A 17,707-nucleotide genomic window follows, 5' to 3' on the forward strand; every position below is an offset into this window, starting at 1 on the left:
CCATAGGAAGATGTTGGGCATGTGAATATTATCCATCGTTCGTGTTACATCAAGTAAAAGACTCAGAACCATTTTTGACAGAGATTGTTAAGCCTCCCTCCATTTCTTGGCATTCTGTGATCCACAATGCTTCAAGGGCATTCTGAGTAATTGGCAGGTTCTTGATTTTTATCAGCCCTGCCACCTACTATATGAAGATTAAACAAAGTGGAATACAAATATAAAATATAAATTATAAGTACAGAAATATGTATTTTAAATAAAATACAATTGTTTTCCATGCTTTTAATGGCTACTTATTAGTACTGTGTTTTATTGTGGACTAAATTAAGAAAGATTTAGCCCTTGGGAATCTACAGAGAAAAGTTTAAAGCACCAAAAGACTTCCCCTCCCCATGATGTGAAGGATTGCCAGGCCTAACTGCTGTGAGGAAAAAGAGAGGCTCATGTTACCTCCACAGATTGAAAAAAAAAAAAAGAAGTTTATTTAAATCTTTCAACAGATATTACGAGGTTTCTGAAATCAGTAACATAGAAGGTAAAGAGAAGTGGCCAGCCGTTCATTGTTAAGTGTGAGAAGCATTAACAGCTTACAGTTTGCGTGAAACTTGCCTTCACTATTTTTAAGCTTCTCCTCTTCAGGCTCACAGTTGTTTCAGGCATCTACCTGCTGTGCTTGTTTCTAGTGATTCCACAGAACAAGCAAAACAACTATTTTATGTTAAGCCTTTCCTATTCCATCTAAGCATGGCAATTGCCACTGATTAAATTATGCAGGGGACATCAAGAATCATTATATTCAGTCTTAATGTACTTTTCCTTTTTAAATTATGCATCTTAATAGCTCTCCTTTTCACATAAACATTGTGGTCTGTACTTGGTATTTCTAATTATTTGTTCATTTTAGCTCTTGAATGAAAAACTCTAATAATTATATATAAATTGGTTCTCTTTATTTTTTTTTCCCCAAAGCATTGGTACTCAAATTATAGTTTGCATATAGGCAATGTTAAAATGCAGAGTCCTTCCCCGACTTGCTAGGGATTTTAATTCAATAGGTCTGGAGCAGTTGTCTGTATTTTTATCAAGCTTTTAAACTCTAGGTAGTCTGGCATATATTTTGACAAAATGTCCTTCTAGCAAATTAAGGCAATAATCTGAACACTCAGATTTACATATTCATTTCCCAAACAAAAGGCACTTTCTCTTCAGAGATTTTTCTCTTCAAGGAAAACCAGCCCTCCCTGCTCAGCCCCCTATACCAGGGCATAATAGAAAAACTGGAAGAACAAAATTATTTAAAGACAATAGAATGATCAGATTTAATAGATTTGTAATCCCATTTCCGTTGCATGCCTAACCACTGGCAGTGATTTTTAAACAAAATGAGTGACTACCATTCTCCAAATCACAAAAGAAGAAATATAAAAGGCTAAACTCACTAAATGTTATAAAAAGTCAATAGATACCACTGTATAATATGTTTGACTCTTAGATGGGCAAAATTTAAAAAATTTAAAACTGATCATGTCTAGTCTTGGCAAAACCTTGGTAGGAATTTAAAGTCATACAATGGTGGAAGAGAAATTTGGTAGTATCTATCATAGCTGAAATCATCGTAATCTTTTTTTCCAAGCAACCTTTTAATAATTTTTCCTACAGAAATAAAACACACATTTATTAGAAGTGTATCAAGAAAATATTAAAACAAACTATTCAGTAATAACAGAGTGCTTAAAAAACATACAGTTCAATACACTGTTACCCCATAAATCTTACTAAATTTACCAAAGTTATAAAAGTATGGTTAGTGTAATTGAATTCCTGGTAAAAGCCATAGAGTTTTGCGTAAGGCTTATTTGAAACCAGTGAGAGATATCCCTCTGAGCAGATTAGGAGTGACTGCTGACCTCTATATATCTATCCACATAAACATATCAAGCCCATCGTTTTCTTTTTTGTTAAAGATTGACACCTGAGCTAACATCTGTTACCAATCTTCTTTCTTCTTCTTCTTCTTCTTCTTCTCCCCAAAGCCCCCCTGGCATATAGTTCTATTCTAGTTGTAGGTCCTTCTGGTTGAGCTATGTGGGAGGCCACCTCAGCATGGCCTGATGAGCAGTGCTAGGTCCCCGCCCAGGATCTGAACCGGCGAAATCCGGGGCTGCAGAAATGGAGCAAGCAAACTTAACCACTCTACCGTGGGGCCAGCCCCCTCAATCCCATATTATTAACAGGAGGGCAAGTTTCTGCATGCTGGAACCCAAGGATCAGAAAGGGAGTTTTCTATGTAATATACTTCCAAAAAATAGTGGTGGTGTAAATATTCCAAAATTTCTACAAAGTAGAATGTCTTCTGTTACATAATAAGTAAATACTAAAATTAAAAATAAATTTGTATTTGTACTACAATGGGAATATCTGCTAAGTGCCGGAAAATTTCAAAAAATGTATACAAGATGATTCTCAGGGACCAATAATTTTAGTTCATTTTTCTTCTTCCAATGAAAGAAAATTTTGAAATAATGGTTGACCACATGCAGAGGTGAGTTGTAAATGTTTTTGGAGAAAATGATTTGGTTCTACATAAGTATATTCAAAGTAGCTCAGTTGATTCCCTGAAGTTCATGTCCTACAGCAGCCACTTTAAGGCTTTAGGCACCCTACAGTCACACACAGCGCTTGTTAAAATTGCAGATTTAGGGGTAAACATGCCAAATGGTCTGGGGCGGGGCCTCAGGATTTCAACTTTTATAAAGTATCAAATGTCATTCTCATGAAAGTGGCCTGGGAATCACAATATGGGAAAGGGCATCCCAGAACAAAGTTGAGGTGAATGGGTCTGGAAAATTGTTCTAGGAAGTGTTACTGATGGCCTCCTCAAATGTAGCAAACTTCAATAATATTAGGATGAAATGTCATACGTCAAACAGTAGAGTTCCAAAATCCAACAGAAAGTGATGGTCATGGAACACACCCAAAGGTAATTAAAATAGTTCATTTTGTACGTGAGCCTGTTTAAAAGCGACCGGTTGAATTTTGGCACATAGCTGCCAAATATAATTTTCTTTTTCAGCAGATGAATGTTGAGCCATACGGTCTGACAGTAAATATCAAGACCCATATCAGTAAAAGCTACCTTTGCTTCATGCCATCAATAACTTCATATTTGCTGTTGCAGAAATATACATATCCAATTAATTTAACTGCAGAGAAGTTTCAAGGAAGAACTAAGACACTGTCTGATTTTATTCCACCAGAGATTATGATATGATCGATTAAAATACTCCTTATGACCTCCAAGGGGGTTACAGGTGGGAAGAAAAACAAGATATGTTCATAAAAACATGACATTACATATTACGAGCAACAAGAAGGAAAAGATGAAAACAATAAGAAACTTTGGTGGCAAGTGGGATAACACACAAGTAAGGCTATCAAATGAAACGGGAACATAAGAATCCCAGGAGATCTTTAAAAGACAAAACTTTTTGGCAGAAAACCCCAGCCAACCACTGCTCACATTCTAAACCTTTATACTGTAACAGCTTTGTCTATTATATAACTACTACAATAATGTAACTATTATTTAACCGCTTTATCTTATGTAAAACTATTCCACGTGTAATAAATATCTTTCTAAAGGCGCATAGTTTTGAGATTCAAAATGTGATATGTAGTTTTCTTGTATGCTAACTAGGTGTCTATTTCATTTTTAATATTATAATATTAATATATGTATATTGTTTATACACATAAAACACCCTAGTTTCCAACACAAAAATGCATTTTCATTTCCACTAAAATGACATAGTTCTACTAAAAGTCCACTTCTTGAGTTGCTTTAAGAGCTTTTTATTTCTCCTGGGTTAGCTTGAGGCTTTAACCTTCTGAACTCCAGTTTTGCACGATAGCCTTCCTCATGTAAGACTTGGTCTATATACTTTTTATTTCAGTGAAATGAAATTATCTATCTATCTATTTCTATCTATCTATCTATCATCTATCCATCTATCTATCTCTATCATCTATCTATCTATTTCCCTATAACAGCAAATGTTATGCAGTGAAACTCAACACAAGACAGTTTTGTCTTGAAACACAGCCAAGAGGATATTTATTTCCTGAAGTGCCTACAGATAAACTTATAAGGTTTATTTATATATAAATTTATACGTATATATTTATAAGGTTATCCAGGAGAAGAAAACTCAAGACAAGTACTATAGAATGGTTCTACTCAACTGTAAAAATATAAAAGTCAAGCAAAAATGAGAAAAATTTGAAGGATGTGCTGTAGTCTGAAAGTGTCTTTAATGTGTGATTTATAATAGCTGAGTAAAAAGGAATTAAGCAAGAGCATAGTTATTAGTATTAATATGCAAAAGATTGTTTTGAACTTAAAAATAAAAGGAAAAAAATGGTCTTAAGGGGGCTCTGGTTCCCAACATATATTAGTTTATTCTCGTACTTGAGAACAGGAGAATCCCCTGATAGCTGATCAGACACTCTGTAAACCTGAGCTGGAGCCAGGATTTTCTTGTCCTAAGTGCAGACATTTTTTAGGTGCCATGTGTCATCCCAATGGGAAATAGATCAGTTGTCATGTGTACTTCTGTTTGCAATCCCTAGTGTATTAGTGTGATATAGACAAGAAAAAACAATGAAACTTCTTGTTTCAAATAAAATGCTTAGAAGCAGAAAGCCAAATGATGAAAGTATTTCAGGACACCAAGGAGTTTAATCCACCTACATGTATCATTTTCAGCATCTAGTTCTCTCTTTTGAAGTAGTCCATCTTGCTCAAAACTTCTAAGTCAATTTAGTACATTTGTTTTTCTTTAGGGAGCAAGAGTATTGTTTTTCTTGTGGGTGCATAAAAAGGAAGGTTATTGAAGTCACTTATGAAAGAGGAAAGAAAGAAGAGGAAAGGAATTAGGAATATTTTGATTTTTACATAAACATAAAGTGAAAAAAAACTCTGACAGATGTAGCTTTTATTATTGCTCACTGGGTAGTGTCCAAGAGGACTCTAGGGCATTCCCTTCTCCCTTCTTTTCCTACTTTTAAATTCCTACTTTTCTTAAAAAATTTGAGTTAATTCAGTTAATTGTTTTAAAGGAAAAAATGTGATTTTAAAATCTGGATCTCATAAGGGAAAGGAGTGGAGAACCTAGGGGGCTATTTCAAACTTGCTTTGCCATCCCCAGCTCCAGCTTCTCTGTTCTAACAGCTCATTCTTCCTGGAGGGACTGGGGAATCATTACTGTTTTCTTTCTTAATTATGATAGGTACTTTTCAGAAAGTTTCCTAAAATCTCTCCATCTATTTTCACATCTAGTTAAAATTCCATCACACCTTCTTACTCTACTCCAACTCATTATCTCTATTTATTTCTGTACCCTTTCTTCTATATTTTTACACATAACCTGATACATTCTGTGCTTTAGATTTAGAAATCTTTTCAACAATATCCATTGTTTTCCTTATTATAAGCAAGAATAGAACGCTCCATCTGAATGGTCTAGTTAGAATTGTTCAAATGTGCTTTTTCTATTTATCAAAAAAACCCCAATAAGTGAATAGTAATACTACTGTCACTCCTACTACTAATAATAAATAAAAATACCAAGACACCATAATATGTCAAAACTATAAGAAAATCCTACTCTACTTTGTGAAGTATTGTCTGGTCCTATTATGCAATTCTGTAAATTTAGAGATTGGAAGAATTTGGAAAGAATTGGCAAAAATATTGGCAAAGCAGTGCTATAAGTGTATTATTAATATAATTTCACATACAAAAGTTTTAATTGAAATTAAAATAAACATTTAAAGAAAAAAATGACAATAAGCAAATATGTTGTTTGTGTAAGGCACTTATAACATCTATCTTCCAACCATTTCAGAAAAGAAATGGTGAATATATATTAAATGGAGAATTTATATTATATTATATCTGTATAACATATATTGTATTATGAGTATATTAAAATATGGGGGAGAAAACATGTTGGCACTTTCTATATGTGCCAGATACTGCTCTCAGTACTCCACCTGCATTATTTCAGTTCCCGATCGCATACAGGCAAGAACAAATGCAAATCTCCCATTTGGAGGAGAGTGCATATATGCAGACTTAGCATAGTGGGGCATTTGAATTTGTGGAGATGGATGAGGTTCAGTAAATTTGCGAGAAGCTATGTCTTCTCAATATGTGAATAACTAGAAACACACATCATTATTTGGTAAATCAAATAGCTGTGTAATGAAGCAGTAGCAGAAATCTCCTTCAATGGAAAGAGCTCCTTGGCTAAGGGGAAAGACAGAAGTTGAAATCAGCAAGCACCACAAAGCATAGGTGTCATAACAGGCAAAATAGGCAGTGCTGCGGGAGCACAGGGTGGGAACACAGGAGTCTGTGATGTGGGCTTTCAGTCAGGAAAGACTTCTCAGCTGAAGTGGTATTTAAACCAGGAACTAAACTATGGGGAAGAGAAATAGTGTTTTCAGACAGATGAATCAGTGTCTGTAAAGTCTTCTTTAGTTTCTAGGAAAACTATTAATAGAAGTGATCATAAAATTTTGTGAAACAAAGCTGTTTTTCGAAAGACGACTGGAAGAGGAATGATAGTACATCTTATTTATTCAAGACAGATCACCAGCAACACTCAATGTATGTACAATATAGAGTTTAATTTTCCTATTGAAAGTAACATAAGACATATGTTTATTACCACTGCTTCAAACTTTAAGAAGTGAATATGCAGAATAATGACAGAGTAGCAGTGTTTAATGTCTGATTATGTCTGATTAATAGATCCAAAATCTGAATTCTTCATACCACATTCATTGCTAACAACACTTGCCTGATACTGGAAGAGCCTCACATGAGGAATCCTGTTTCTGAATTTGCTCTCCTCCCGTCTACTTGCAAAAGGGTCAGCAGAATGAAGATTGAAGTGAGATCAAGCCCCTTCTCTGATCAAAAATATCAGTGACCTCTAATTTCATGTAATATCATAAACGACACCTGCCCCCACCTCCTAATCACCGTCACTCATTAGTCTCTTGCTTTGTTTCCCATTAACCTCCGTGTCACTCTCTTTTCCCCAATCTCCCTGCCCCCTTGCTGTGTATTGAACAGCAAGAAAGCTCTTACTTTAAGGCTTTGCCTTGTTGCTTTTCTTCTGTCCCTCACTCTCCCTCAGATACCCATTCGCCTGCTTCCTCAGCTATTTCTGTGGATTTCTTTCTCAATGGTAATTCTGATGAAATGTCTTTGATCACTCTTTTTAAAAGAGTAACTTCTCTCCTCACCTCCCTGGTCCTCCTTATTCTTCTGCACTCTCTGCTGAATTTTTCTCGTGACACTTCTCACCACTTGATAAAAATCTTGCTTATTTTCAGTCTCATCTCAAATGTAAACTCCATCAAACAAGGAAGTTTTGCCCCTCTTGTTCCCTGACTTATCTCTGATGTCTAAAATAGTATTTGGCACATAGTAGAGAGGCTCGATAAATATTTTTTGAATGAATAAATGAATAGGTGACATTAACCTTCTTTGAGGAACCTAGATTTAAACTTAGAATCATTTCTCTTCCCTCCCATTCTTTCGTCCTACTTATTATCTCTCCCAAAGTCTTTGATTCTTTTGTCAACATGTTTCCTGACATTGCATTTCAGTCACAGCTATCAACATTCAATATTAACATTTAGGGCTTCATTTCTTCAGTTGAATTAGTACAATAGATACTCAGTGGTTGGATACCCAACCTCCCCCCTTTTAAAAATCCATATGTATATTAGTTTAGATATATTCTAAATGCTAATGCTTTGTAGATGATACTTCTACATAAAAGGCTAAAACTTTTCAATGTCTTAGCATTAGATAAATCACACATTCCAAAGGATGACATTTCATGACCCCGCCCCCTCCCCCCCCCCCCCCCCCCCCCCCCCCCCCCCCCCGATGTAGTCTCAGCTCCTTCCCTGTGTTACATTCTATACGTTCCAGCCAAGGAAACTACAGGGCATTCCTGAAGTTGGCTGCAATGTCAACGGACATCAGCCACTCAGATCTCCTTCCAACTTTTTGCAGGAGCCAGGTTTGGACAAAGACTCCAGAGGCTACGTATCGATACTGAAGCCATACTTCCCTGGACTGCTTCCCACCAAAGGCTAAGAGAGGCAGGCGGACTAGTGCCAGTGCCTTGGCTCCCAGCTGCCTCATCAGCCTGGCCAAGTTTTTCTCAGCCCTGCACTGAGTCCTGAGCCTCTCCTGCCCAACCTCCCTTACCTACCTCTTCTTGCACAGGTGTGGGGCCTGCATTGGTCTCCAGGCTCTCCCTGTCTTCTCCAGCTCCCTCCCCTTCATCCTTCAATAAACCCCCTGTAGATCTTTCCCCATCTTGTTGCCTGCTTCTCTAGGAGAATTTGAACCCACACAACGCTCCTCAAAAAAGTTTCATGTTCTTCAGCTCTGTCTTTGCTCTTCCTACCATGCCTTCCTTCTCTTTCTACCTGTCTAAATCTTTCTTGGACATAAAGTGGCAAATTCAAAGCTCAAATGTGCCTCATATATATTCCTTCTGTAATCTTTCCAACTTGTGAACTTTTATAAAAAAGTCTTTTATTATAGCTCTTTCTGTACAATATCTCATTCTCCCATTGGACTTCAAGCCTCTTGATGGCAGGAACCATGTCTTATTTATCTTCATAAAGTGTAAACACAGCACCTTGGAAGTTCTAGAAATTCAATAAGTATTTGATGAATTAGATTGTTGAAGTCTCTTTATTAGAAGAGAGTGAGGCTGGGATATCAAAATAAAGTACTATTTATGATCTAGAGCCCCTCTTCACATTTATATCTAAATCTTTCATAACATTCCAATAAATCAGAAAGCAATTCTCTATTATAGTTCTGCAGTGGCCAGTCTGGATCTGATCCACAAATAAGAAACTAAGAAAAAGTCACTTTATAATAGTGGACAAAGTCCAAGGCTCACGGGTGGTTAACAAAGTCCACATGTAAGTAGTATAGTTACCGTGACCCTAAAATTTGTTAGAGAAGCACTAAAGATCATCATAAGGGCACCTGGAATCAAGGATTTCTGAAAATTGCAAAAAGTAAGGCATTTAGGATACTCTTATCACACAGGAAATAAAAGATATATTAAGAAATTATAGTATTCAGAAATCTATTCCTATTTATCACTTAAAAATATGGTGAAATGTATGAAAAATACAATAAAATAATTTCTAAATGGGAAAAGAAACACTTTCTTGGTAAGTTAATACACTTTATAGTAATTTAAAATGTGATTTTATCATTCCTAAACCATTGTCAAAGCTCTCAAAACTTTAACCAATTATCCAATTAACTACAATAAATATTTAATTATTATCCATATATTTCATATAGACTTCAGAACACCAAATTTGGAATTTTAGTGGAAAATGTATAAAAAGGCTATTAGAATCAAAAATTTCAAAAATTACAATTCTAATGGCCACATGCTACATTAGCAACATTTTTTGCCTAGTAGTCAATGTTCAAAGGTCCCACTTTAAATACCCTCTGATTAGCCATTTATGAAACTATATTTCTATGAAGTGTTCGTTTTCAGTCTAATGCTGTTATAACCATGACTACTATCTGCATTAAGAGTATCAGCAAATAAAAATCAATAAAACAATTTGGGATTTCAGAAGGAATTAGAAAACAAAAGCAAATCATCAATGTTTAGGCAAACTCCCTTAGAATCAATTGCCCAGTGTTAACAGCCTATTAGGATGGCAGTCACCAAATACAGTCAATGCTGTGAGCAGATAACAGAGTGTTAGCAGAAGCACAATCTATGAATTAACCTCTTTGTGAAAATTATTTAGTTATGTTAGCTGTGATCTATGCATTGGTGCATAATAAACAAACCCATGAATCTGTGTGATCTTGTTATGAAATCTAATGGAATAACTGTCATTATTTTGCAAAAAGTACAGTAACTTTCTGATTAGCAAACCATTAAACCCTTGCCAATCACTCTAACTTAATGTGAGGTGTTCTTATATTAAGGCAGTAGTGATGGTAAAAGAACTTTCTGATTTAATTTTGAAAAAAACAAATACCTATATCTAGTGGTCCCGTGGTTTAAACATTGTTCAATTTACTATGTTGAGAATGGTGAGACTGACTCAAAAATAAGAAAAGACAAGAAAATAGAGAACAGTGGTAATTCCAGAATGAATCACACGTAATAAATGGTTGTTTGCGGTGATAATAGTTGAACCAATGTGGTGAATTTGTTTTGTTTTGTTATGCATTTAGCCAAGTATCATCTGTGGTTAACGACAGTCTCATAGAACAGGATGTTGTTTTATATGATTAATTTTGGGGTATGTTGAAACCCTACAAATGTAATCTGTACTCCCTGCCCTGTACTGCAAATCTTCTGCTCTTAAAATGGTAAAATCCTGTTCTCCCTTTAGTATTATATTTATTATTATATCTGAAATGTAACATTTCTACTGTCAGCCGTGGTAGTCTAGTGGGTAAGATTCAGTGCTCTCACGGCCAAGGTCTGTGTTCCTTTCCCAGTCAGGGGACAACACCACTGTCTGTTGGTTGTCATACTGTTTATCATCCTGTGTGTTGCTATGATGCTGAAAGATATACCATCAATATTTCAAGTACCAGCAGGGTCACCCATGGTGGACAGGTTTCAGTGGAGCTTCCAGACTAAGACAGTCTGGGAAGAAGGATCTGGAAACCCACTTGAAAAAACAACTGACCATGAAAACCCTATGAACAGCAGCAAAGCATTGTCTGATACAGCGCCGGAAGGTGAGAGGATGGTGTAAAAAGACCAGGCAGGGTTCTGCTCTGCTTTACACAGGGTCATTGGGAGTCAGAATCGACTGGACAGCACTAACGACGACGTTTCTACTCCACCTTTAATAGTTTCCTGGAGACTGACTGCTAAGAATGAGAAGTTCACTATTTTCCTTTATTAGATTTTTCTTAACTGTCTCTTAATCAGTGATCCTGTTTGGCCTCTGACAGGATATAATTTAGGTCCTGTACATTCATGTTGTGTTTCTTAATATTCCTCCGAGTCAGAGTTCAATTTTTAAATCAAAACTTTACCAGTAGTTCCTCTCTGTATGTTCTACTATCCCTTATTCTAGATTTCCAATTTTTTTTCCGGAAATCATTTGGAGGAAAAAATATCTAAGTAAAAATCCATATTTACAAATGGTACTTCTTATCATCCCCATGTCTTCATGTTGCTTCTTCAAAAAATCACAAACATCTGTTCTCAGAGCTCGACCCAGGTACAAATTCCTAAATAAACAGACCAAATAATTTTACAGTGCTGTTTAAATAAAAATTCCCATAAAACTTCTGAAACTCTATATTTTCAGATATTGATTTCTACTTGTTCTTTTGTTAAACAAGAATCCAAGTCCAAAAAAATACTACAATATCTCTGGAACTTTCCAGTGTGCTAAATAATTATTCAAATTGGATTATGAAGCTAAAATAAAATTAATAAAAAGGATCTTGAATCCTGGTTCACCCTGAAAATGGTTTTCTTTTTTTAGCTGGATAAGATTAAAGAAAATAAGTATAAAAAGTAAAGTTAATCTCCATGAATTGAAAATATATTCTGCATCTCATTCAACTGAATATACAGATTAATAACTTATGTATTATTAATATGCATTTATTACCTCTGTTGAATTCCATTTTATAGAGTTTTACATAATTAATGTGGTATTTTAATCATGTTACAATAACAAAACCCAGTCTGGAAACATAACTGGGTTAGTACATTTAGTGATGTCTAGTGGGAAGCATTCTTATACAGCCCTAAATAAGTAATTAGAGAGAGCAACAAAAAATGTGTGTCACTAGCATTATTGAGAAAAGATGGTCTATATATTCATTTAAAATGTCAACTTGCAACTGGGAAAAGGAAATCTGACTGTTTAAAGTAACATATATACAGAGAATTACAGGAAAATAATCAGTTCTGCAGACTGTGGCTTTTCATTAATAAGTATCCTTACAAGACCTCATGAGCCTGATTTTTTTTTTCTAATCAAGAGTGTTGTTCATGTAGTAATAGGAAAAAAATTGACAAGGGAATGGTCAGCAGAAAAATAAGCACAGAGCACAAAAGACTCCTTCAATGGAACACGTTAGAGTATACATCATGTTAGTACCAGCCACTCTGAGAGCCACATCCATGTACACCCGAGAGGGCTGATTTGGAACCGCCCTTATGAGATTCCAAACACAAATGTGACATAGCTCAATTTATTAGCATGTCTTAGGAACATTCATTTTGAAACAGGTTGACCATTTAGTTTAAAAGAGATTTTTAGTCTCTTTTAATTTTCCAGCCCATGTAAATTTCATCTAAACATGGGGCCTGTATTAAGAGTTTATGCCCCACTAGTTCCTGGTATATGTTGTTAGTTAATCTTATACTTAGGAGTATATTCACTGATTGGAGGCTACAAGTTTTATTAACACATACTCTTACCATTGGGGGTTAAAAACTAGAAAAGTTCACTCTGGTTTTTTTAATGGGAAAAAATTCATTCAATAAATGAAGATTTACATCAAGATTATAAAATGGCTTCTTGATGGACACATCCCCAGTACAAAAGTAATCAATGTAGTAATCTGTGAATATTGCCCTGAGAGTCCTAAGGATCTTTCTAAGCTCTGCAAGGAGCAATACCGTATGTCCTTAAAGAAAGATTACCCACAAAAATGACAAAAATAACGAATGGGAGGAAAAGAAAAGATAACGAAGCATTCAGTATGCACTTACTACGTGCTGGCCATTTCAAATATACGTAGCATATTGCCACATGAACTGTAAAGTTCAACTATTTACAAGAGATGTGTTATAAAATGAATTAATTTTGGCCACTAAAAAGTATTGTTGACAAATTGCTATCGGAAACTTACAGTCTGTCAACATTCATTTCACACCAACAAGGCGATAAAGTGCTAATTCTAATACCTGGCTCCCTGGATATGAAGAGAAATATTCTTCAAATATGGAGAGACAAATTATTGAATGTGCTTATTTGATTGGACAAAAAATAGCTTGAGACCTAACTCTTACTATGCTCTACTTCTGTAGCTAATAAGGAATATTCCAACCAATGATTTCATCTCTTGACTGAATGAGCTTGTCCAAAGGAACTACCAAATGCAAATGTTCAGTTGAGGTAGACAGATCTACAATATAAATTAGTATTTTCTTGTTAGCCTAGCTAACAAAAATGAATCCTCCAGAACCTCATCACTTATACAGATGATGTGTTAATGTTAAGTTTCAGAATCTGTAAGGTGAAAAACAATTCTTGACCCAAAACGACTCCACTAGCAAATCCTGTGAGCCCAAGCTTGATATAGCCTACAGTTTTCTCTCTAATTGTCTTTATAACTAAGGGAAATATTAACACTCTATTCAGGCAAATCCTATAGAGGCATAACAGTGGGTGAAAACAAACCATATAGCCCCTATAGACTGTTCAATGTTTTTCTTTTTGATAAAGAACCTAAAAGGAATTTATTTTTTAGGTATAAATCATGTAAATTATTAATGTAGCATACGGGCAGCCTCATTTGCACATTTCTTTTTTTTTTTTTTTTGAGGAAGATTGGCCCTGAGCTAACATCTATGCCCATCTTCCTCTACTTTATATGTGGGACGCCTGGCACAGCATGGCTCAACAAGCAGCATGTAGGTCTGCACCTGAGATCTGAACTGGCAACCCCAGGCTGCCAAAGCGGAATGTGGAGCTTAACCACTGCGCCACTAGGCCAGCCCCTGCACATTTCTCGTATGTATGAATTGTAGTTACCATGGTTTAGTTAAACAAGACCAGTCTCCCAACGACCTGGTTCAAACTTCAGCTACCACAGTGTATTAATAGTGGCTGACATACAGTTTGTAGCATCACACAGTACAAATTCTGCTGCTAGCCCTTCAGTCCACAAACTACTATGTGTTTATCAGCGTCCAATCTAGGCACTTCTTTCAAAATGCACAGACAGCAAAGTATATAGTTCTGTTTCTTTCTGTCTCCCAGTGATAAACCTACATGGCATTTTACGAAAATGGATAATTGAAAGAGGTAATTGGCCAACAAAGATGAAAACTGTAGCAAAGAAACAAAAAATGATAACATCACAAGTAAAATTTGGAAAGAATACCAATGGGTTATCGAAGAAATAATTGAGTATGGGAATGTTGATTCTGCTGTGTTCAAGCGGCTGTAGATCTGCAGCCAGAGGAACTCAGTGAAGGCAAAGCTATCGACATAAATTAGCAAAATGGCTGTGGTGAAAAGGATGATGATGTCCAGAAGCGACGCAGGCAAGAAACTTCACAATAATGGAACTCTCAGGAAGAATCCAAAATATTGAAACTGCAAAGGATAAAATGTTGCTAGCTGATCCAAACTTAGAAAGGAGTATGACAATTCACCAAGGCATAGAAAAGATGCTCGCTCCATATGATAAGTTATATGAAGAGAAGAAAAGGGCAAGAACTGTTTAAACTACTCTTGATACGTTTTTTCTTTTACAAAGAAATAAAACACTTTAATGGTCAATGTTTCCAAGGCATTAAATTATAGTGTACTAAATAAATATTAGTTTTACTAGTTGTTCATTTCCCTATACATGTATGACCAGCAGGAAGAGAGCTTTCAAGGTTTTGTAAAAACTTTCAAAAAGTGACAGAACAATTGTAATTTTTTCCATTGATTTGTGCGGTTTCAGCTTGCACATTTCTTTTTTCTTCTTCTCCCCAAAGCCCCCAGTACACCGTTACATATTCTAGTTGTGAGTGCCTCTGGTTGTGCTATATGGGACGCCACCTCAGCATGGCCTGATGAGCGGTGCCATGTCTGAGCCCAGGATCTGAACCAGTGAAACCCTGGGCCGCCGAAGCGGAGCGCGCGAACTTCACCACTCGGCCATGGGGCCAGTGCCCTGCACAGACATTTTTAAGATCCTTTTCTAGTGTGCAACACCAGGACTGCCTTACTTCAAAGAAGGGTCTTTACTCTTCCCTCAGGAAGACATGTATGCTAAAACCTTCCACTAGGCTTCTGAGTCTTAGGCCTTAGAAAAGTATTTTATATGTTCCATGAGAGAAAAGATTAAAGGATACAAGAATAAATCTTCTTAGTACCAATTTTACGAATATGTCACAAACCCCATTTTACTCTAATCTACAGAGAGAAAGGTTTATATTCTCTAATCTTCTCTAAGAAATAAATTTTAGTATAGTAAGTTATTCAACCATTACTAGCACATAAATGGTAAATGCAAGTTCTGAGCATTAAAAATATTTTAAATGCTCATCTCTAAGTCTCCGGGAACTGCAGCACACTTCGGAGCTGTAACACATCCTCCCTCTGAGCTTTGTTCTTCTCAATTGGCAAACATTGGCTGTCCATGCTCCCTTCCCCTGTTACACACACTTTACTTATACAACACAAGCCAACATGTTTTTTCTTCTGATGTCCTCTGGATCATCATAAGCATCATAGACATTTTCATCAATGATGCCAAGAGAACTGGGAATATGTTAGTTTACTTTTGCTTCCTCTGTTGCCTAGTTGGCTGCTTCTGTAGCAACAGAACAAAAAGAGGATCATGCATGAAATACAGCTATTATTTATGAGAGAATGGCTGGTTTTAACACAAGATAGATGTTTAGTATTCTGTGGCTATTCCCCCACCAGATTGTAACAGTTCTGAAGGAGGTTAAATTGCGAGCCAAGGCTGTCAAAATTTTCTCTTGATATAGCACCAAAATAGCCTGATCAGCCCAAAAGCTGCTGAGCCTCACTATTAGGAATTGCGACTACTCTGCAATATGAAAGATAGGGGATTTGGACTATTTCATCATTTCGGTTTTTTACCTCTCCGAGTTACTGCCTAAAGAACAAGAATTTCTGCTTGAATGGCTTGATATGACATTTATCTCTAGCTTTGTGGACAAGGTCGTAGTGTTGTTTAATACATGACATTAACCCATGGCTCTTGGATCGCAAATCATTTAAGACTGTAGTTCCGTTTTACCCAGCTTCTAGGAGTGGGTATGCAAACAAGTTCAGATGATAGTCTACATCAAGATTAGTCTGCAGTCCATCCTTTCATTCACCAAATTTTGTCAAGCATCTCCTATGTGTCAGTAATAGATCTTGCACAGAGAATTCAATAGTGACAAAACATTTTTTTTCTCTTACATCTTGTTCCAGATTTTTCCTTATAAGGTCAATAAAAAATAACAGAATTTTGGCAAAAGACACAAGAAAACTCTAATGATGAGATTAGTATGTGAACAAATGATGTTTTAACTTCTGACAGACTGGCCAACTTGTTCTCCACTAAAGAGGGAGAGTTACCACTATTCCTTAGGAGGTCTTAAGACTTGGGCAAATAGTATAATCGTCACTTCATCGATCAGAAAAGAAAGTGTGTAAGAACTTGAAGCATACACAACATCAAGGTTCATAGTGCTTAAGTTGAGAACTAGGCATTCGAAACTCTGCGAGATCTGTTGTATTATCAAATATGTTTTAAAAATATTACTGAGCAGCTTAAAAATACAATCCTAGTTTTATTTCAATGAAAAGAACACTAAGGAAGTCAATTATTTTCATGCAAGTCTCTGACACTTGTATTAATATTTCAAGTACTTCTAACATTAATTATAGGATCATATTGAATTTGTGGTATGGAAGAAGGTTAAGAACAGTAGCTATAAGATTACAAAATATAACTAGAGAGATAGAATTTACTCTCTATAAATAAACATACTCTGTCGTATTTTATATTTCTTTTGTGTATTCATTGCCTTCATTCAAAATTTTTTAACCTAATGAAGTTTTAAGGTTGTTTCAGACTACATATCCCAAAAGCAAGAAGAGTAAAGATCACTAATAATGTGGGCATCATTTTCTAATCTCCAATTCTACATTCAGAGGCAGAATATTATAACAACAGGAAACAGTTGTTTGTGTGGAAGATGTATAATTAGAAATTCAAATATCACTTGTCTTTTTTTCACTTTAATTATATACAAGTACAGAAATATAATTGCCTGTTTATATAAGATTGTATTTTTAATTCACTTTTTCTAAGTTTGCTGTTCATTTACAAAGCCCAAGATATATAACCTCAATGGTCCTTCCCTCAATGATGAGATAGCAGTGATTCATTTGAAGAAGTTTATGTCTCTTATGAATGAATCCAAAGGCTTCAGTCAAGATCAATTCAATGCATTTTATTGAACCACTTTTTTGAACATATACCATACCCATGTATTGCATTAGACCATGAATATATGAAGGATAAACAAATTTGCATTCTGCCCTCAAGCAATATAGAGTTTTGTGAAAATTTTGTAATTCCTTTTTATAAGAAGTTATCATCCTGTGACAAATAACCAGCTTCTGTAATATAATTATTTAATTGCATTTTATAAATAAAATTATTCTAAATACACAAGGGAACTCATTTTTATGAAGGATCTCTTTGGTCAAACAGTGAATCCCCTAGATGTGAACATTCTCCTCTACATTTACCTGCATTTTGCTGTTATGTTTTTGTCCCTTTTCAGGTGTTCATAGAACTATCCCTGGGCAAAAAGTACAAAGTTCA

At 35.6% G+C, this 17,707-nt stretch overlaps 1 protein-coding gene across 13 annotated transcripts in view; it reads right to left on the reverse strand.

The window, feature by feature from the left end:
- Window positions 1-17,707, reverse strand: part of PCDH9 (protocadherin 9) — an 881,206-nt gene that overhangs the window by 730,090 nt on the left and 133,409 nt on the right. The gene's annotated exons all lie outside the window — the stretch shown is intronic.

Source organism: Equus caballus, chromosome 17 (assembly GCF_041296265.1).
Source record: "Equus caballus isolate H_3958 breed thoroughbred chromosome 17, TB-T2T, whole genome shotgun sequence".
NCBI lineage: Eukaryota > Metazoa > Chordata > Mammalia > Perissodactyla > Equidae > Equus > Equus caballus.